Source organism: Lynx canadensis, chromosome A1, assembly GCF_007474595.2.
Source record: "Lynx canadensis isolate LIC74 chromosome A1, mLynCan4.pri.v2, whole genome shotgun sequence".
Classification (NCBI taxonomy): domain Eukaryota; kingdom Metazoa; phylum Chordata; class Mammalia; order Carnivora; family Felidae; genus Lynx; species Lynx canadensis.
The window spans coordinates 147829390-147852817 of NC_044303.2; the positions used below are offsets into that span (position 1 = coordinate 147829390).

At 34.4% G+C, this 23428-nt stretch overlaps 1 protein-coding gene and 1 long non-coding RNA gene across 3 annotated transcripts in view; both read right to left on the bottom strand.

Moving 5' to 3' along the window:
• EDIL3 (EGF like repeats and discoidin domains 3) overlaps positions 1–23428 on the bottom strand; it is a 418218-nt gene that overhangs the window by 376252 nt on the left and 18538 nt on the right. The window lies entirely within an intron of this gene.
• Positions 776–21669, bottom strand: LOC115520135. Its single transcript, XR_003970704.1, has 3 exons — positions 21658–21669; positions 9264–9266; positions 776–854 (listed from the first exon to the last, which is right to left on the bottom strand). It is a non-coding gene; the product is annotated as an uncharacterized LOC115520135 (long non-coding RNA).

Consider the following 23428-nt stretch of genomic DNA (forward strand, 5'->3'; position numbering starts at 1 on the left):
ATTGTTCCTGGCTATAAAAAAGAATTTATAATAATCAAAATAAAGCTAAGCCTCATGGAAACCAAGGGAAAGACTATTTTTTTTTCAGATTAACAGAAAAGTTTTCCTAATATTTCTACAAGGTTTTATTAAATATTTCTGTGTGGTTTTACAAAGTAAGTTTAAACTGCTTCTATGGTATATTCTATATGTTGTTGTACAGTCACAATTACACAATCACCTCAAATCCTTTTCAGACTAGAGCCTAAAAATGTGATGACCAGGGCAAATGAATATAACCTGAAATAGAGTCAACCAGAAAAAATCCACTCTGTTTCAACTAATTATTTTTTAAAAGACTTTTAACTTCCTAGTGCATAAAGGAGTTTTGAAAACATCTTTCCTTTTGCCACTGGCAAACAGGCACATTTCATATGAAAAACCCAACTAAGCATCCAAGTATAATGTCCCTTGAATGTATCCAAATGCCCCTCTGACATACTAAAGAGTTAAAAACATATATTGTAGCTTATTTTAACATAGCATTTCCCCTAGAAACTCAAAATGCATTAAATGAATTATCAATGCGTGTTTTTTTCCCTTACACCATCCTTGAGTATTTAATAAAAATAACAGCTTTTCTCCCCTTTTTAAACTTTTTTAAGTTTATTTATTTTGAGAGAGAGAGAGGGAGAGAGGGAGAGAGAAGTAGGAGGGGCAGAGAGAGAGGGAGAAAGAGAATCCCAAGCAGGCTCCACGCTGACAGAGCAGAGCCCAAGGCCCCAACATGGGGTTCCAAGTCACAAACCCTGAGATAATGACCTGAGCTGAAATCAAGTGCTGGATGCTTAAGCAGCTGAGTTACCCAGGCCCCCCTCTCCCCATTTTTAAATGAGGAAAGTTTATAATCATTATGTGCCGTCTTTTGGCTCTTTGAGGTGAGCTAATTTCTATCCCTTGAAAAAAATTTTATCAATAAAATTTACAGACCGAAATTGCACAGTTTCATGGAACTAAATGAGCATTTCTTTCATCTATTCTTTAAACACAGAACAGCACTCAGTCTTTTCATAATGAATTACATACCTATCCTTCATGACTGCTTAGTATTACATTTCAGTTTTTTGAATACTGACTTAGAATCACACTGTTTGTCAGAATGTTGTTCCTCATTTTTCACTGTTTCCCTCTTATAACAGACACTTTCAAACTTCTGGAGCTGAGGGCAAACTTAACATCCATCTGTCCGTGCATTTGTAATCAAATTTCCTTTCAAGTTGGACAGTAATTTCTAATAACAAAATAGTATTTTCTTTCAGCATCTCAGCTGTAAGGCATCCATGAGTTGTTTTTATACACATTCCCTAATCAGATCCTCACTGTTATAACACAAAGTGTTTACAGTCCAGTCAGAACTGCAATCCTTCTCTTATTTCCCTGACCAAATTCCTTTCCACTTTCTTGTATGTTATTTAAAATCTTCAGGACACCTAATCATGTTTTTACATTTTAAAAAACTCAAATTCATGGTAAATGTTTATCTTGGAATTTTCAATAGCTAAAATGCAGGGAACAACCAAATATTTGCCAGTCCCCTATTGTCCTTAGAGAGAAACTGAAAAAGGTATTAAAAAGTCACTTAGTGGCAGCTGGATGGCTCCAGAGGTAAACCATCCAGCTCTTGATTTCAGCTGAGGTCATGATCTTATGGTGGGTTGAGCCCTGCATCTGGCTCTGCGCTGGGCATGGGGTGTGCTTAAGATTCTCTCTTGGCCTCTCACTCTGCCCTTCTCCTGCTTGTGTGCACACGGGCTCTCTCTCTCAACAACAACAACAAAAAGTCTTTGCTGCTAATACTTTCTTTTCTTTAAGAAAGTGATGAAATCACTTCTTTTTCTTTTATTTAACACTAGCTGAGTTCTCAGTATCTTTAAAACTGAAAGAAAAAAAAATGTGCTTGGCATAGCTTCTATTCTTGGCTATGTTCCTGAAATGCTGTAATGATGGGTCAGGCCTTTACATCCTTTTAACCTGAAATAAAAATAGTTTCTTGACATTTGTGTTATGTGGTTAATGAATTGCAGGGGTTTTTTAGTGGAGAAATAAATTTGTCTAATTCATCTATTTTAAGATGGTCCAGCTCATCTGTATCAGGGCAAGAAGTATAACTTGGATTTAGGTTAAGCTCTGGAAAATTGAAAATTAACAAGTGATATAATATAGCCATAGAAACTTCTTCCTATTTTAGGACTTGAGAAAGCCAAGCTACACAACCATTAAGGTATCCTCCATATATACTGCATGAGTAGCCATAAATTTATACTTATGTGTCCACAGGAGATGAAGAAATGAGATTGCTCTGGAGACTCCAGTCTCACCCTAACTCATGTGCTCTTACAGGATCCTTTGGCTTGGAATGGAACCTGGGAAAGACATAGGAGCATTTCTCTCCTATGGGAAAAGCTGTAGGTTGTTCCTAAAGGCCCAAGACCTCTTGTCTCTACTGCCAAAGTTTCTCTGTACCCAAGGCTCAGGAAGAGCTCCAGACTGAAGCCCCATCAAGATGCTGACATGAAACTGTTATGTCTTTAATATTTGGAAAAAGTAAACATTCACCAATGTTTCACCAATTAAATATTTCTAATTTTTGAAAAGAAAGACAGCCCATCTATGTCTGAAAGCTTCTACTTACTTAGCAGAGGCTCTGTGTCACTGCGGAAGTGTGGAAACTGGAAAAGAAAGATGACCTAACACAGACCCAGAGTTAGAAAAGATCCAAAATACCTACTGAACATGTGCCTGTCAATTTTTTGTGTGAGGATTCATTCTTATATATTTTGTAACTATTGGCATGCCATAGATCTTACTATAGGTTTTATTATTATAGGATAATCAATTGCAAGTATTTGAAAACATTGCCCAATATGACTAATGTCTTACATCTGTACTGTCCAATGGCGGCCACTAGGTACATGTAGCTATTGAGCACTTGAAATGTGTCCAGTGTGACTGAAGAACTACACTTTTACTTTTTTAATAATTTCAGGAATTTTAACTGAAATCAAAATCTAATACTTAATTTGGCTATTAGAATAAATTAAATACATTAACAACAACTTGGGTATGGGATTCACCTCTTTCAAATGTAAATTTTGTGAAATCTTAAATATAGAGTATCTCTGATGAAGATTCAGCATCTAGATTTGAGATATGCTACTAAAGTAAAATATATACTAGGTTACCAATACCTAGAATAAAGCATATAATATAATATATATTATTAATAATCTTATACTGTTGTTTTTAAATGAGAATATTTTTGACATATTGGGTTAAATAAAACTAAATTATTGTCCCGGCTTTATTGGGGTACAATTGACAAAACTGTAAAATATGTAGTGTTATAATGTGGTGATTTGATACATACAAACATTTGTAAAGATTCCTTCCCCATCCTCCATTGAGTTAACACAGCTCACATTTCATATATTTACCTTCTGTTCTGCTGTAGTGAGAACATTTCAGTTCTACTTTCAGCAAATTTCAATTCTACAATATAGTATTATCAACTACAATCACCATTAAAATATATTATTAAAATTAATTTAGACAATTTCTTTTTATGCTTTTATTGTTTTTTTTAAACGATCTTTTATTTATTTTTGAGACAGAAAGAGACAGAGCATGAACGGGGGAGGGTCAGAGAGAGAGGAGACACAGAATCTGAAACAGGCTCCAGGCTCTGAGCCATCAGCACAGAGCCCGATGCAGAGCTCCAACTCAGGGACTGTGAGATCATGACCTGAGCCAAAGTCGGAAGCTCAACCGACTGAGCCACCCAGGCACCCCACTTTTTAGTCTTTTAATACAGCTACTAGAAAATTTTAAATTGCACATGCAGTTCATGTTATGTTTCTATTGCGTAGAGCTGCCTCAAACAATAATAAATCAATTATTGTGTCAAATGCTAGGGCTCTTGATTTAAACATTTTATGTTGCTTCAAAATTACAATATCCTTTTCAACCAATGAGTCATATCACACTTAGTACAAACTGGTAGTGATATTCTAAACTCTTGTAATTGCTTACAAAGCATTTTAAGAGGATTATGTGTGTTCACATAAGCATTTGAATAAGCAAATTGTTATTTTCTCATCTTTTCCTGTTGCTCATTTTATTGTCCCACACAGATAAATTCTACAGGCTCTATAGTGTAAATCAATTTTGTATTATCTCCCATTTCATCACAGAGAAAATACTTAACCATTTAAATCCTTCTGCAATTATATTATTGGGTAACACACATGTCACTCACTCCCTTGTCACTCATTACAAAGTATGGAAAGAGAAACCCTACTGATTGGAGACATCTGAAATGCATATTTTGGCACGGAAACATCCTCTGAGTTCACCTACTTACAGAAGGAAATAAGAATTACTCAAATATTCTTTTAAAAATATGTTATTCTTGGGGTAACTTTTAATGGGAAAAATAAATAGCAATAAGAAAAATTAAATACTAAAAAAGCCAGATACTCTCTGACTCTAAAAGTTATCAATTAGATTCAGTTTAAGAATTGAATTAGGGGCTCCTGGCTGTCTGAGTCAGTGCAGTATGTGACTCTTGATCTCAGGGTTATGGGGTTGAGCCCCATGTTGGGTGTAGAGATTAGTTAAAAAAATAAAATCGTTTTTTTTCTTAAAGCAAACTCTTTAAAAAAGAAAAGAACTGAATTAAAGTAGGGTTATGATGCTATAATTACAAGCTGCCAAATGCTGATTTTGAGTTATTGCATGGCAAAATATTCACAATCTGAGCATCTCTTACAGATGGTCCACTTTAAGAAAAAAAAGACATACCATTATTGATGGCTCCCTAATAAGGTGGGGCTTAGCATGGTAGAGAGATAATATGTTTATGTTTCATGTTTAATTTACATGGAAGAGGAACAGAGCCCCACAATACATAAAAATTTTTTAAAATGCATAATACATAAAAAGTATCTATGCATCATAATTTATACATATTTACTTATTAATTTATATATTTATATGCTAAATATACCATTAGCAAACATTTTGTGAAACTTTTAGAAAAAATGTAATCAAATGCAAGTACAGAAAAAAAGGGGGGGGGATAAATTTCAAGTTAATAAAGGCTGGTTCAAAACCTCTAAAAATAAGTACAGACTGAATAACCTAAAATGTATGGGAGAATCTCACTCAGCAGAACCCTATGTAACCACAGTAATGTTTTCGAAACTACTAAAGCAGATGAATCAAGAAAAGTGCCTATTGAAACAAGTTCAAAAGCACAATGTCTTATTTTATTGTTTTAAAAACTGATGCTTTGGAACAGAATAGAGAACCCAGAAATGGACCCACAAAAGTATGGCCAACTAATCTTTGACAAAGCAGGAAAGAATATCCAATGCAATAGAGACAGTCTCTTCAGCAAGTGGTCCTGGGAAAACTGGACAGTGACATGCAGAAAAATGAACCTGGGCTTTCTTACACCATACCCAAAAATAAACTCAACATGGATGAAAAACCTAAATGTAAGACAGGAAACCACCAAAATCCTTGAGGAGAGAGCAGGTAAAAACCTCTGACCTTGACTGCAGCAACTTCTTACTCAACATGTCTCCAGAGGCAAGGGAAACGAAAGCAAAAATGAACTACTGGGACCTCATCAAAATAAAAAGATTCTGTACAGTGAAAGAAACAAACAGCAAAACCAAAAGGCAACTGACAGAATGGGAGAAGATGTCTGCAAATGACATATCACATAAAAGGTTAGTATCCAAAAGAACTTACCAAACTCAACACACAAAATAAAAATAATCCAGTGAAGAATTGGGCGAAAGACATGAATAGACACTTCTCTAAGGAAGATATCCAGATGGCCAACCGACACATGAAAAAATGGTCATCAGTCATCATCAGGGAAATACAAATCTAAACCACAATGAAATATCACCTTACACCTGTCAGAATGGCTAACATTACCAACTCAGGCAACAACAGATGTTGGCAAGGATGTGGAGAAAGAGGATCTCTTTTGCATTATTGGTGGTAATGCAAGCTGGTGCAGCCACTCTGGAAAACAGTATGGAGGTTCCTCAAAAAACTAAAAACAGAACTACTCTAAGACCCAGAAATTGCACTACTAGGCATTTATCCACGGGATACAGGTGTGCTGTTTCGAAGGGGCACATGCACCCCCATGTTTATAGCAGCACTATCAACAATAGCCAAAGTATGGAAAGAGCCCAAATGTCCATCGATGGATGAATGGATAAAGAAAATGTGGTGTGTGTGTGTGTGTGTGTGTGTGTATATATATATATATATATATATATATATATATATATATATATATATAACGGAGTATTACTCAGCAATCAAAAATAATGAAATCTTGGGGCGCCTGGGTGGCGCAGTCGGTTAAGCGTCCGACTTCAGCCAGGTCACGATCTCGCGGTCAGTGAGTTCGAGCCCCGCGTCAGGCTCTGGGCTGATGGCTCAGAGCCTGGAGCCTGTTTCCGATTCTGTGTCTCCCTCTCTCTCTGCCCCTCCCCCGTTCATGCTCTGTCTCTCTCTGTCCCAAAAATAAATAAACGTTGAAAAAAAAAATTTAAAAAATAATGAAATCTTGCCATTTCCAACTACGTGGATGGAACTGGAGGGTATTATGCTACGTGAAATTAGTCAGTCAGAGAAAGACAAAAATCATATGACTTCACTCATATGAGGACTTTAAGAGACAAAACAGATGAACATAAGGGAAGGGAAACAAAAATAATGTAAAAACAGGGAGGGGGACAAAACAGAAGAGACTTATAAATATGGAGAACAAACTGAGGGTACTGGAGGGGTTGTGGTAGGGGAATGGGCTAAATGGGTAAGGGGCATTAAGGAATCTACTCCTGAAATCATTGTTTCACTATATGCTAACTAATTTAGATGTAAATTTTAAAAAATAAAAAATAAAATGAAAAAAAAAAAAACCCTGATGCTTGCACAAATTCTATTTACTAAGTAACGAACTTTATTACTTTTCTCTTTAAATCTTTACTTCAGGGTCACCAATTTTTTTTTTTAATTTTTATTTATTTTTGAGAGAAAAAGAGACAGAGTACAAACAGGGGAGGGGCAGACAGAGAGGGAGACAGAATCCAAAGCAGGGTCCAGGCTCTGAGCTGTCAGCACAGAGCCTAATGTGGCGCTTGAACACACGAACTGGGAGATCATGACCTGAGCCAAAGTTGGATGCTTAACTGACTGAGTCACCCAGGTGCCCCATCAAACTTTTCTATAAAAGGCCAGATAATAAATAATTTAGGCTTGAAGGTCAACACTGTCTCTGCAGATAATACTCAACTATGTTGTCATAATGCAAAAGCAGCTAGAGACAATACATAAACAAAGGGTTTAGCTGTGTTCCAATAAGATTTTATTAATAAAAACAGGTTGTGGGTGCTGATTTAGCCGTAGGGTCATAGTTGACTCACCCCTGCTCTATGTCACTGAACTAATGATTTTGCCAATTTAGTTTTGCTTATCCTGATATTCTCATGAATATTCTCCTCAAGTCCAGAGCACGGTGAACATTTTTGGTTTTGCCTGCTTTCTTCCATTCTTTGTCATCTGTTAATAGCTCCCTGATATTCCTTGGAAAACTTGCCTTTTCACTAGTCTTCATGTTTTCAGTGTCTGTTAAGGTGACTCAGAGATGGTGAGATGAAGTAACCAGGACATCAGAGCCAATGACACTTATTACAGAACTTTTGTGAAACTCTGCAGAGACGAAGCTCATCCTCTTTCTACTAGGTTTGAAACTAGTAAGATACATGTCTACCGCCACTGATAACCATCACGCTTCCCTATGGGGAAAGCCTCGGAGAATGAAGAGATGAAATGAGGGATGAACTAAGACTGCAACCTGAAGGCATTTTTTAAACTCCTGGATCCCTCTGTGTCTGCAGAGAGAAATGTGTCAATTACATAATACAATACATTTTGTTCTTCCTTTGAGCTAGTTTTTGTTTTCTATCTTTTGCATGCAAAAAGTACTAACAAAAATACTTTTCAGACGTTACTGTATCTTAATGCTTCTAAGTCCTAACTCTGAGACAAGCTGCACAGGCGGGATTTGGCTTCTTCATTTACTATATCTAGGAGACCAGAGATTTTACCATAGTGGCCCTTTGTCCACATGTTCTGTCTAGGCAGCATTCAGTATATGAATGGAAGAAAAGAGTATAACCATATATCTCTTCAGATCTCATCAAATACAAGGCTCTATTTTTATCTGTTTTCTTATTGGAAAGGTTATTCATCTCACACTGCTCTAAATAATTTACAGAACTTATACCATGAAGCAGAGGATAAAAACTGAATATGTACAAGAAGAGAGAAACGGTATGCTTCATTTGGGAATAGCTAATTGACATTTCCAGTAATATTTGCCTTTAATTTTACCGTAATGCATTGTGCCCACATCATTAATTATAGTGGCTAAAACCACGTGCCTGTGACTTTTCTATTGATCTTTTTTACCTAAATATACACAACCATATTTTGGCTTTTTCCTCCCTATAATCTCAGATAAAATATAACAGCTTTTAAAAGAGAGGATTGGATTAATATTGGAGAAAAATTCTAGTCACATTAAGGTCTAAAATCTAATAGGAGTGATTATTTAATTTGATTTCATATATTATACTAGTCTATCTTATAATCATCTTTATATTTACCTTCTCAGCCAATATTAAAAGGTAGTTTTCTTGGAGGTAGATATGTATCTCTTCAGTTTTAGCCATTGCAGGGACACCATAGTTTATTCCATGTAGAAAGAAGTCACTATCTACTTAATTGAACTACTCTTCTTTACATTCAGATAGCTGGCCAACATCTACATTACACAGACTTGGAAGACAGGCAACCATTTTGAATGAAGGAGATAAAGACCTTCTTCATTTCCTGCTGAGTGGGGAAATGACTCATGGAAGGAAAGGTATTCAATAAAGAGAGATTATTAACCTGCTACTGAGAGTGACTTGGACTGTAATTCCTTAGGGGAGAACTCTGGAAAAGGTGGAAAACACACTTCATAGACATATATATACCATTTGAAACATGGGAGCTAGGTTATTTATATGCCAACTACCTGTAGTCATTGCTTGAAGGCTTACCCGTAGGGTGTTAATTCCCTGTCACTTCCACTTTACCTGTTCTAGAAGAAGCCTTTAGGCATAGAAGTGATATGGCAACTGGACAACATCCTGAGTACCCCAAAATTCAGCACCTGAGAGACACAGACGGGGCACTGACACTGTCTGCTATACCCATCTTATCTGCTCCTTTCCATTTATCCTGTGCAATATTCTAAAAAAGACCTATTTTATCAAACTTCCTTATCCAAAAAAAGCTTTAATTATTTTCTCTCTTTGGTTTTACCAAATCTAAAATTTCTCATCTGATTTTCCTCTTCAGGTTTTTGTTATGGTTTCTTTGTGGCAAAACAAAACAAAACCAAAACAAAAACTATCCACACAAAAAATAATTTTGAATTTGAGGTGCAAAGCTAGCCAGATTAAAGATGAATCAAATGAAACATGTGAATAATTTTCCAATGTCTTAAGGTTTTCTCTTTGGTACTGGTATCCAGGAAACACATCAACATATAGAAGGTGTTCAATGTCTACTGAGGATATAAGTATCCTGTTTTCAAAATACTTAAAGCACTGCCTCAGCTCTTACAAAATTCATATTTTTAGCTAGTGTTTGTTTAGTAATGTTACGCTTGAAACATATTTCATTAAATATAATCTTTCATTACCTCTTAAATTATTGGAATTAAAACATTTTATTCAACCATTATTTTAATACATAAAAATAATATGATTCCTACTTATAATGTCATAGCCCTGTCCATAAGCCTAATGACTCCTATATGTTATACCTGAAAATCTCATCTAAAATCAAACTCCTTTTTTCTCCTTTCTGTACTATGTATTACACCAGCCTTTTTTAAGAGTCAAATACATTAGATGTTAATTTCTACAGCCAAATTTAGTGGGTTTTGATATACAGTTACCATTATGAAGTTTGCATATAACCTCTTCAGTATATAGCAGTCTATATTAGGTTGATGGTGGTGAGTTTGAACCCATTCTTTTCTCCTCTCTTCTTCTCCACCCTTAGATATATGTTATTATATCTTATATCCTTTGTGAGTGTCTTGATGGATTTTTCTTAGAGGAATATTCATTTTTATTGCTTTTCTCAGGTCAAATTTAGAAACATGTTCTATTCCCATTATTTATAAAGAATAACAGCTTGCTTTCCCAAACAGGGGTCTTGAGACAACAGTGCACCAGATATTTCTACAGCCCTGTATTGTGGAAAAATTTATGGCCCAGAGAAATCTAATTAGTGACAGCCTTTCCACCTGTGTTTCCTGGCCCTGTCTGACCTGCAGCAGCTTGTTTCTTCTTCCTAGAGCTATGGGTTAGGGAGGATTGTAATGAATCGATCTAGTTAGTAGATCAACCACCTAACCCTCTTATCTTAAAAGGTAACTAACAGTAGTAATGCACTTAACCATCTGCTGACTCAAAAAAGTACATAATCCATTATTGGAGAAAAGAGGCAATGGTTCTGACATACATTTTTAAATACTTTTTGATAATACACATAATTCATGATCATTTTGAAAATTAAAAAGCAAATTTTTATAAAGCAAAATTCTGCTTTTAAATGAAATAGGTTAACATGTTTCTAGCCATTTGTGTATAAATATACATAAAATAGAATAATTATACCCATTATGCTATTGAATGATCTCCTTTTCTCTCTTACATACCATCAATACTCTTCCATGTCAATAAATACAGCTTATAGCATTTTAATGACATGTTATTTTATAGCATGGATATAGAATTCATTTAATTCTTACTTTCAATTTTTATATTACATGCAATATTACAGGTTTTTATATGTACCTCTCTTTTAGCAAATCCTTTTGATTAACCAAAAAAAATATATAATTTACTGTGTACCAGGTGCTGTTCCAAAAGCCTTAGCATTAACATATTTAATTATGTTCTATAATTCTATAGAGTAACCATTATTCATCCTTCAATTTTACAAAGGAGGGAACTGAGGCACAAAGAGGCTAAGTACAAGGGTGCCTGTGTGGCTCAGTTGGTTAAACATTTGACCCTTGATTTCAGTTCAGGTCATGATCTCATGGTTCATGAGTTTGAGCCCTGCATGGGGCTCTGTGCTGACAACAAGGAGCCTGCTTCAGATTCTCTGTCTCCCTCTCTTTCCCTCCCCACATCCAAAAAACAAATAAACATTAAAAAAATCTCCTAAAAAAAAAGAGGCTAAGTACATTATTTAATGTCACACAGGTAGTAGTAAAGATCCTGCTGTCTAACCCAGGCAGCCTAGCTCTAGGCTGTGTTCTTAACCACTGTAGTAAGTTGTTTTATTGTATTTATCTCTCAGTCTCTCAATATTATGTGATTAGTGGTTAGTGGCTATTTTTCTCTCAGTCTTAGGTCTCACCTTTAGCTATTATATTAAATTCCTTAAACTTTTACGTCTACTGTCAAATTTTCCCACCAGAAAGTCTGAATCCATGTGCACTCTCTCCAGCAATCTATGAACAGAATAACATTAGATATTCCCAAACTTAATTTCTGCCTTACTGATAGGCAACAAAAGCTATATCATACAATTTTAATTTCTATTTAATTACTAATGAAGTTGAATATTCTTTGACATATCTATTCTATTAGTCACTTTACATAGATGCTCTATTGAAGTAAATAAGCACCTATAGTTTAGTTTTGCATCCACTTAAAAGATTTCAGACAACCATATGTATATTTAAACTTATCAAACTTGTATGTACTTAAGTCATAAGCCAACCATTTATGTGACAATACACAAGAGATTAATAAGACTGAGTCTTAAGATAACAAAAATAATGTTACTAAAATAATAGTATGCCATTATCTAGCTTTTTAAATAATAGTGAGCCACAGCTGTCTTTAAAGGATATATTCCATATATTCTTCAAACTTATAAACAAAAATGCTCCAAGGGTAAATGTTCTACTTCTGATTTGAATATTCATCCTGTTATCTCTTGTTCTAGCCCATCATGGTTCAATAGAAATATAAGGAGGGGCGACTGGGTACCTCAGTCAGTTAAGTGTTTGACTCTTGGTTTCAGCTCAGGTCATGATCTCACGGTTCATGAATTCAAGCACCGCAACAGGCTCTGTGCTGTTGGTGCACAGCCTGCTTGGGATCCTCTGTCTCCCTCACTCTCTGCCCCTCCCCAGCTTGCTCACGCTCTGTCTGTCTCTCTCTCTCTCTCAAAATAAATAAATAAACATTTAAAAATATATATAAGGAGAGAAACATGCATTTTAAAATTTTGTGATAGCCACAAATGTGTAGCCACATTAAAGAGAGGAAAGACACCTGAATAGTTTTTTTTTCCAAAAAAAAGATATACAGATGGCCAACACACACATGAAAAAATGCTCAACATCACTAACCATCAGAGAAGTGCAAATGAAAACCACAGTGAGATAGTACCTCACACCAGTCATAATGGCTATTATCAAAACAACAAGAAGTAACAACATTGGTGAAGACATAGAAAAAAAGGAACCCTCTTACACTATTGGTGGGAATGTAAATTGTTACAGCCACTGTGGAGAACAGTATGGAGATCCTTAAAAATTAAAAATAGAAATACCATATGATCCAGTACTTCCACCATTGGGAATTTACCCAAATAAACAAAAACATTAATTGGAAAAGATATATGCACCCCCATGTTTATTGCAGCATTATTTATAGTAGCCAAGATATGGAAAGAATCCAAGTGCCTGTCAATAGATAAATAAAGAAATATGGTATATATATTTGCAATAGAATATTACTTGGCAATGAAAAATAATGAGATGTTGCTATTTGTGACAACCATGGTGGACCTAGAGAGTATTATTCTAAGAGAAATACGTCAATCATAGAACAACAAATACCATATGATTTCACTTATATGTGGAATCTAAAAACCAAAGAAACAAAGCAGAAACTGACACGTAAATACAGAGAACTAATGGCTGCCAGTAGGTGTTGCGGAGATGGGCAATATGGGTGAAGGGGAGTGGGAGGTACAGGCTTCCAGTCATGGAATGTCACAGGGATGAAAGGTACAGCATAGGGAGTGTAGTCAATGGTACTGTAATAGCATAAGAAGCATAAGAAGACAGATAGTAGCCACACTTGTGGTGAGCATTCGTAATGATAGAGTTGTCAAATCATTATGTTGTACACCTAAAACTAATGTCACATTGTGTATCAACCGTATTTCAATCAAAAAAAAGAGGAAAGACAAGTAAAAAAAAAACTGTAATGAAACTTATTTTTTATTTAAACATGTAATCAATATAAAAATTAATGAGATATTTCATGGGTTTTTTTTGTACTGTCTTTGAAATATAGTATGTGTTTTACCCTCACAAAATATATCAATTAGGACTAGCCACATTTCAAATAATCAATAGCTGTGTTATGACCAAACAATACTACATCAGACAGTACAGTAACAGCCTTTTTCAACTAGAGCATCCCCTCCATTTTATCCTTTAAACAAGCTCTTTGGGGTAATAAAAGGTTACTCATAGGTCAGCAAGGACAGGCGGTTCTGGGAAACTGTGTAACTCTTATTAGTGCCATTTGAACATTTGTTATCTATTTTGACTCTGCTCAAAATTGAGACAATAAATTTGCAGTATCATTCTTGTTTTGCAATATTATCTGATCCAAAAATCTATCTACAATCTTTGGCATTATTTTAAGACCTCTTGTTAACAAACACTGTGTTCTGGCCCTAGAACTAATCAGCTGCATGAACTTGAGCAACCCAGGCTGCTTCTTTTCATCTCTGTAGGAAATATATAGTGCAGGAAATCAATGAAGTAGGCTTTCATTCCTAAAATCCTGTCAAGGGTATATGTATTTATTTGTATATTTATTTTTCACTATGTCCTATATCTTATGATTGGTTAGTAAACAATCAACAATATACAGGTTTAGGAAGTTGTGTTAATCAGAGAGTGTTGTTAAAATGAATACTAATTTTATCAGTTATCTTGTCTATTTTCTTCTCTTAAAAATCTTTGCTTCCTTGCAAAACTTTGTAAATCTGGGCATGTGCATAATAAATACTTGTGCAATAAAGACCTTGTAGATGGATCACTTCTGACTCTAGTGAAGACCAAATGAAATAATGTCAACTAAAAAAAGTAGGTGTATAGTAAAAGCTAAAATCTCAACTAATCTTTCACGCGGCCTCACTGGGAAGATGGGGCAGATACTAATCTTGAATAGAAAGAATGCAAAATGATACTGCGTACTAAGCCATATCAGGGCCTTTTACCCTTTGCATGCTGACAATGCTTGGACACTAAAGAGGGAAGAAAGTACGTCTCTAACTTCCAGTGATGCAGCAAAAATTAATTTTTTTAAAAGTTCAGTAACCAATGACAGTTAAATAACTGTCATACAGAAAGGCAGTTTTAAGAGTAAAGTTAATTTTATATTTTCTTAGGCTTATATGTGTTGCAGTTCCCCAAATGTGTATAACTGAAATATATTCAAGACCTATGTTAGTATAGAATTCCATTTTATATCTTACATAATTTTTATATCTTAACAATTTTTTTCATTCCTTTATGGGATTTTTTTATATCACTGTACTACCTCTAGGTTCACGTTTTCCTCATATTTTTTAAGTACCTCGTTAAAAAGCACCTATCAAATTCTGTTAAAATGATACTCTGGATATAGATCCCTGTATGCAAAAAAAAATCTTCCAAATATGAGCAGATGGCCCATTTATCACTAGCAATATTAAACATAACAGTATTTTAGTACTGTGAAATTATATAGACTTTAAAGGATAAATTTTTAACAAAGTTGCAGAAGTGTTACAATGTATAATTTCACATCAAAATTCAGAAAAAGGAACTCTTGAGAGAAAAGTGTAAGCCAGTTGACCACCATTGTTAAGTCTTTTAAGTGAAGTGATAATCATTTTTAAACACACTGTTCTCTAAATGAGTTTTTAATTCAGATGAATTCACTCTATGCATGCTTTAACAATCTTAACCAATCACATAAAAAGCCACATAAAAATAATATTATTCCCAGAATTCAGGATGCCAATACAAGAATGGTGATAGGAGGGAATGGCTGGGATTATGTAAATGAGAGAGATGATCTTGCATCAATGTATTAGCTTCCTCCTGCCGCTATAACAAATCACCACAAATTAAATGACTTGAGACTCAGTACATAAATGTATCACCTTACAGTCTGGAAGACAGAAATATGCATGGGCCTCATGGACTAAAATCAAGGTGTCACCAGGACTACATCCCTTCTGAAGGTTCTAGGGGAGAATCTGTTATCTTGCCTTTCCCAGCTGCTACAGGTGCCCACATTCCACATTCCTTGACTCATGCTGCCCCTTCCATCTTCAAAGCCAGTAATGTCCAATTGAATCTTTTTCACAATCATCACTCTGACTCTGCCTCAGTCATCACCTATCCTTCTCAGAACTTCCTGCCTCCCTCATGCTCTTTAGGGATTCTGTGACTACCTTGAGTCCACTGGATAATCTAGGATAATCTCCCCATCTCAAGATCCTTAACTTAATCACATTTTCCAAGTTTCTTTTTCACAGATTCAAGGAATTAGGACCTGGACATCTTCGGGTGACTATTTTCTTCCTACCACATTAGATAACTATAGTGATATCATTTCCTCTCTTATACAATCTTAGATCTAACCAAGCATCATGCTCATTTTCTTCTAGTCATTATATCATTGATTCAGGGGTTGACTCTAATAAATATCATGTTTGGCTTTTCAGGCCTTGATAGAACAATCTTTCTGATGTCTGGTTCTACTTTTAGTTGTAGCCTCCACCTACTCCATCCCAAACTCCCAGGTTCTTATCTTTCTGTGAATAAAATGGAAGCAAAGAGTCAATAGAAACATTGGTAGAGTGTTGGCCCATTTCTTTCTCTCCAGAGCTGCGGAATCAGCGGTGGTAGCCATGAGGAAGCAGGATTCACATAGAAAACCCAGACTAACCACAAGAATCCTCCACACAGCCAAGGAACATTCTGCACAAGCAATAATTAGCTCTAGTATACCCTGGAACCTCATAATTTTGGGGTTTAGAGGACAATTCCAGTGCACACATTACAAATGGAAATTGCATTCTGGAAACACACCCGGTCTTCTCTAACTATTTAATATACCTTCTCTTCTGAGACCCGGTGTGGGGCAGTGTTTTCAAATCATATATAAGCCATAAAACCACAGAAAAGTGTTGTTAATAATTAGGAATATCTACAACAATGTGATGTGATCAGGGATAGAGAAATTGCTCTGAGAGAACAAGACGTTCCCTTTTGAAATTGCTTTCACATATCATGTTATAATATATTGAAGAATTTAAATCATGGTAGTTTTGGTCATTTAGGGCTTTATATAATTTTTAGAAGAAGTAAAATATCACTCAGTATCAAGCCTAATAAACTAGTTAAAAATGAAGCTGAATAAACATATTTGGGATGGATGTTAACTCTGGAATAAAACAAGATGGCACTCATTTTTATCCTGTGGTGTTAACAGTTTCTAAAGGAGTTTTAAGGTATCTTAACAATCATGTTATCATTTGGAAAAAAGGAATAAACTTGCTTGGGCAATTATCGTGAAGGACAACACTCATGTAGGTACAGGATTTGGCTCTATTAATTAAAAGCTGCTATTTTAATATTATTGCTGTTCTGCCCCATACAAATTAACATTTACATTTTATATTTTGTAGTTGCAGTTTGAGATAACTTAAATATGAAGAAAAAATTTTTAATTAACCATTTGATTGATTAAAACATTATCAGGCCCATATACCTTTATAACATTATCATAAAATGTGCAAAGCAGCTATTCTCAACACAGTAAATGTCCTCTTTAGTCACCAACTTTTGCCCAAAATTTGATCAGATAATCTTATAATTAGATAAATGATTATTACTCATTGTCATCACTAAATGTAAAAGTATAAATTGCATTTCTAAAATACGAAATTTTGTTTCTGAAATAAAAACCAAAACCAATACTTAAATTCCAACATTATGGCCCTCTAGTTACATGGTTCATGCATCCTGAGATTGCAATTTTAAACACATTGGGAATCCTGTAAGAACTTGGAAATCTGAAAAATAAAATTGTCAGTTGATGAGTAAATGATAAAATCCTAACAGCTAGAAAAAACTGAGTTTTCAGGAGTTGACTTTTCAGCAAGAGTTGACTTGGAATTAAGGGAACTTATTGCCATATCCAGAAAAAGAATATGTTAGTCAGACATGCTTTGGTAGATAAACAAGGTGGGGGGAAAGAGGTTATTCAGCAGTTTAAACACACAAAACCAAGAGGTGGGGCTAAGCTCACACTGCCCATCCAAGCACTGACCACTGAGCAGAAAAATGGAGGCTCTAACACAGGCTATAAAACAAGTGTGTCCCTGTTGTGGTCAGCAGACCATTTGAGCCTCCAACCACTAGACATTCAAGTTGTTCAACTAACTCCTTTTACTTCCATGATCAACAAAGGGTGAATAAGTTGACCAGAAGTTTCATGTGTCTTTTTGCAACTTCAGTGATTATAATTACCAATATGGAATTTAAAATTCATATTCTCATATAATAAACTTCCAAATTATATATCCCTGGTAGTTGGCACCTAGGAGATGAACATATTCTCAGTGCACTGACCAACTCATGTTTCTAGAACTTGGAACTATTACTGTCATGTAAGCCTAAATGACTAGCAAGTGGGAGCAGCTCAAGGCCAATAGATCAGGGAGGGGGGGTAAAGATTCAGAAGAGAGCAGTTAATGTAAGGGGCAAAATGATATAAGCTGAATAGAGAAGTAGAAAAGGTAAGAAGAGGGTTAGTGGAGGGAAAAAAAAGAGAGCTTGTATGAGGCCAAAGGACAGGTGTTGCAGGGGTAACCAAGTAATTCAAAATCCAATTACTTTCCAACAGTTTGGACCTTACAGAAATTTGTGAGAAAGTATAGGAACAACTATTTGTACAGCCTTCCCTGGATTCAATTAATTCAGTTCAGAACCCAGCTAATTTACTTAAAGACTGAAGTTTGACAAATTAAAGGCCAAGGTGTTTGAAACCTGGGAATAAATTCACGGCCCAAAAACATCTCAATATAAAGTAAGTAGATTAATTGAATGCCCTTTATCAGTCATCTCCTATTAGATTAGTAAGAAAGGAGTAAGTAATGCCATCACTTGCCTAGGTTATAACCTCCAGAATAGTAATTATCTAAATGAGAACCTGAGTAAATACTGAAAGGAAAAGAGATCTAAGTAAATTTCAAAGTAGAACTTGGTACAGATTTAAGAAATCTTATCACAGATTGGCATGGCAAAAAATGTCCCTTTAGAAGATTTTTATTTCATTTTATTGTAATCATATGTGACATATATAAATCATGGGAGGAGACAGTGAATATAAATATACTGCTAATAATGGCCTCTTAAGAAGAATGCAATTTCTTTTCCAATAACCCAATCTAGTGTTTAATTATTATATAAAACATTGAAAAAACTTACTTGGGGAGTGACCTATAGGCAAAATTCCTCTAGGAATACTTTCTTTTTAATCCTAAAATGTTCTATGCACCACATTAACATGTTAAATATTTCTTAATGTGCTGGAAAGGTGCCAGCAATGAGTAGCTCAAAAGCATGTATGTTTCCTCTCAGTATAGCTTAGGTTCAGTTTCCTGAATCAATTCCACAAAACGAGTAGAAAAGATAGACAATTGATGGTTTTGCTTAACCTGTTTAAAAGAAAATTTCATTAGTTTGGATTTGGTTCAGGTGTGAACCAAGGTGAACTTCAGTCAGAGCAAAAGCTTTCTGGTAATAACGCCCTTCTGGGACAAGGTCATGACCAAACACACACACACACACACACACACTTTAAGCTTCTAAAGCAGATTAAGCCTCTGTATAATGTCTTCCTGCCTTATGAACCCGACTGTTCTGTAAAAAGCTAGGAATAACTATAACTACCGATATCTTTATAAATAGAAGAGGCACTTATCTATCCAAGGTAGCTAAAGTGCACTCTTCATTTCTCAGAGAGTAAAGTGATTTGTAGGTATTCTAAACTGATTCCATTAAGCACTTCCCAATATTTTCAAGGTCTTGTTATTTTAGCTTTTAATAGACCTGATGCTATGACTCTCAGATTATTTTTCTGGAAACTTGCAAAATTATATATTTATTTTAGTTTAAAAAACTTCGTTATTTGAAGTGTTGATTTTTTTTCTAACAGTACTGTCATGGTATAAAAATATTAATAAAATGGTTTCCTGGGAACCTGTCTATCAAGTATATCCTAAGTGCAAAGTACTTTTGTAAGCACTGTGAAGCATGCTAAGGTGCTGAATGATCTCCACTCTATATTTAATTTCTGTTGAAAATAAAATAAAGCATGAGTAATGAAATAATGTGAAAATGTTTTATATTTTATAAAACCCTACAAATGGAATTGGCACTACTGTTAAATATGGATTTCTACAGATATATAAATGAACAAATATAAGATCTTAATTGGAAGATAAAATACTGTTAATATGGCCTTTCCCATCAAAATTATCTACAAATTTAATGCAATTTTAATCAAAATCTCTACAAGATTTTTTGAAGTAATTGACAAATTGATTCTAAAATCTATGCAAAAATATGAAAGATACCAAAGAGAATACATTTTGAAGAATTATATTACCTAAATTCAAATTTTAGTATAAAGATAAATTAATCAACACTATGGTATTGGTGTAAAGACAGAGAAACAGATTAAAGACATAGAATAAACTAAAGCAAACAAGATATATCAAAATTTCAAAGGTGAAAGCAGTATTCCCAACAAATGAAATAAATGAATATCCCTACAGAAAAAATAAACCTCAAGTTGTACTTAATGATAATTACAAAAAATAATTCAGAAAGGATCATAAACTCAAATGTAAAAACCAGTGATACAAGATTTCTAGAAGAAAAACTAAGACAATATATTTATGACATTGGTTTAGGCAAAGACTTTTAGGACATGAAAATCCCTCTAAAAGAAAAATACCAATAAAATACATATCATTAAAATTAGGAAGTACTCCATGGAAAGACATCGTTAAGAAACTGAATACAAAGGGGCACCTGGGTGGCTCAGTTGGTTAAGCGGCTTACTTCTGCTTAGGTGATGATCTCGTGGTTCGTGAGTTAAAGCCCAGCATGGGGTTCTGCACTGATAGTGTGGAGCCTGCATGGGATTCTCTCTCTCCCTCTTTATCTGCCCACCCTGCCCCCCACACATACAAATAAACTTAAAAAAACAAACCCTGGATATCAAGCCACAGAGTAGGAAATATATTTGCAACACACAACTGGCAAAGTACACATATCCAGGATATATATAGAACCCCTACAAATTAACCTTAAAATCCCCAAACAACAACAAAAAAAGAAATACTTGTAAAAGATTGGACACATCACAAAAGAAGAAATATAAATGGTCAATAAACTCATGATAGTGTCCTCAATACCCTTAATCATTGAAAACATTAGATAAAAATACAGTGAAATACCATTTCAACTAGAATAGCTACAATCAAAAGACTAATAGTGACAGAATTTGAGGATATGGAACAACCAGAACCCTCATACATAACTGTTGTGAGAACAAAAGTATGCAATCCCTTTGGAGATCTGTTGAGTAGTTTTTCAAGTTAACATGTATCTACCTATGACCCAGAAATTTCATTCCTAGGTATTTTATCCAAGAGAAATAAAATTATAGCTATTTAGAAAAAAAATTTGTAAGAGTGTTCAAATTACCTTTATTCATTATGAAAGCTAAAAACCAGAAAGAATCCAATTTCTCATCAACTAAAGGGCAGATAAACAAATTGTGGTATATTTCTATGAAATACTATTCAGGAATAAAAAGAAATGCACTCATGATATGTGCAATAACAAAGATAAGCACCAAACACACACACACACACACACACACACACACACACACACACTACCATAACAATGGTATAAAGTCCAACAACAGACAAAATTAATCTATAATGATAGAAATCAAAAACACAGATGTTGGAGAGAGGAGGGGTAAGGATGGGATTTGACTTGAAACTTCATGGAAGAATATTCTAGGATTATGGAAATGTTCTATATCTTGTTTTAGGTAATGATTACGTAGGTACACACAATTTTGAAAACTCATTGAACTACATAAACACTTAAGATTGTGTGCATTATTTTGCATTTCAATAACGTCTCTAAAAATTTCTAGTACCATTTTGTCATTGTGATATATCAACGATTTGCAGAAACCAAAAGAAGCAATATTGACCATTCCAACATAATAGTCTAATAACCCAAATTGAAAGTCATGAATACTCTGGTTACACAAATGTCTGTGTGCTGTCTCACAGCTCCAGTGTGAGTAACATCCTATAATAACAAGCTTAAACAGAATCCTAACAAATGAACTTAATGTAGAATACATATAAACCAACTTCCCAAATGAGCAATGATGCTAAAGGAACCAAGTTTTAATTATAAATATGTATTAATAGGTCTCCTGAGGCAGTTTCCACCTTAATTTGTGGATTTTCAGCTTTAGAAGCACATAACAATAATATCTTTTTGCTTTACTGTATACCTTTGCCGTTACTTAAAAAAAAAAAGAAGAGAAAGAAAGAGAGAGAAAGAAAGAAAGAAAAAGGAAGAAAGAAAGAAAAAGAAAAGAAAAAGAAAGAAAGTGTTTAGGTTCCTGGAGTGCAACCAAATTATTCATCAATTCATTTTGCTTTAATTTCCTTTTGTAGGAGTCAAGGAACCAATGAACCATCTGAATAAGCTCTAAATTGTTGAACTCAAAAGACTCAGTGTATTCCTACAATTTCTTGAATTAAAAAAAAAATGGTTTGACCCAGCTTCCAATTGCCTAAGTATAATTTTGTACTATTGAATGCTGTGGAGTAATGGTTTACATTTCTTGTATTGCTCAATGACCTAAACATTAAGTTTTCTATAATGCAGTTACATATGAAAATGCTTACTTTCAGACTGACATACCAATGTAAATGAGCCCCAGAATTCACTGTTAAAGTTTATATGCTCCAATTGCTTGGGCTTAGATTCTAGGCTTTGCTCATAGTAATTGCCTTTACAAACAATTAATCCTGGAAGAGTTCTTCATGCCTCTTATTATCCCAAAGTCAATTGACTTAATTTATAACATATTCCCAATTAAAGTTAAATCAGCAACCTGAAACATCCAATTCTAGATTGGTTTACTATGCAGCTAGTATCAATGATACCATTTTCTATATTTCAAAGTACTTTTCAATTATGAGGAAGACAAAGCAAAATAAAGTACCCCTTTGGAAAGAATTAAGAAATGTTACTTCACATTGATCTATGCCACTTCCCTAAGAACAGACTTTTTTTATCATTAATTCTGCCTATATTTTTGTTTTAGTTCTAAATTTGACTTTCAAATACATTTCATTTTAAAGCAATCACTACATGAAATCTGTTACTAACTAAAGATGTCATTTAATTTAGATATTTATTTTTCTAATTTACTTACATACTGTCTTTATTATTATAATAAAGTATTATAAATTTATATTTACACATACATTTGCAGTTACCATGGGGAGAAATCTCAATAACACAATTGCATTTTGGTGTTAAAATCTAAGCTAATTCTTATATTGCGAGGTATTATCAAGGCATTTTTAATTCAAAAATAAGTTATGACTCATATATAATTTTGAAACTGATTTTTTTAGAAACAAAACAAAGCATGATTCTCTAGAATTAATTTTATAAAACTAGCTAAAATATTTTAAATAGTATCACTGCTACTATATTTAAGGACATTTGTATTAATTTCACTTTTGTGGACTGGCAGTGGGCGAAGAAGAAGCTGAAATTTGAGTTGTAGGAACACAGCAGGAGAGAAGATGACCCTGATTCCTTTAGAGGTGGCAATTTTCTCAGCAGGGTGAGAAAATGATTTAACTTTTAACTTTCTACATTTGCATGAATAAAAAAGAATTTTCTAAGCCAGCCATGCTAGGTGTCAGCTTAGGTTTGAAAAGAGCAGGTGAAATCACAGACATCTGGGGACATCAGATATGAATGTGCCCATGTTAACATGTAAGAGCTGTCCAGTGTCTCATCACCACCAATTAAGTTCTCACAATGCAGGGCCTGCTTAAAAATCAGATA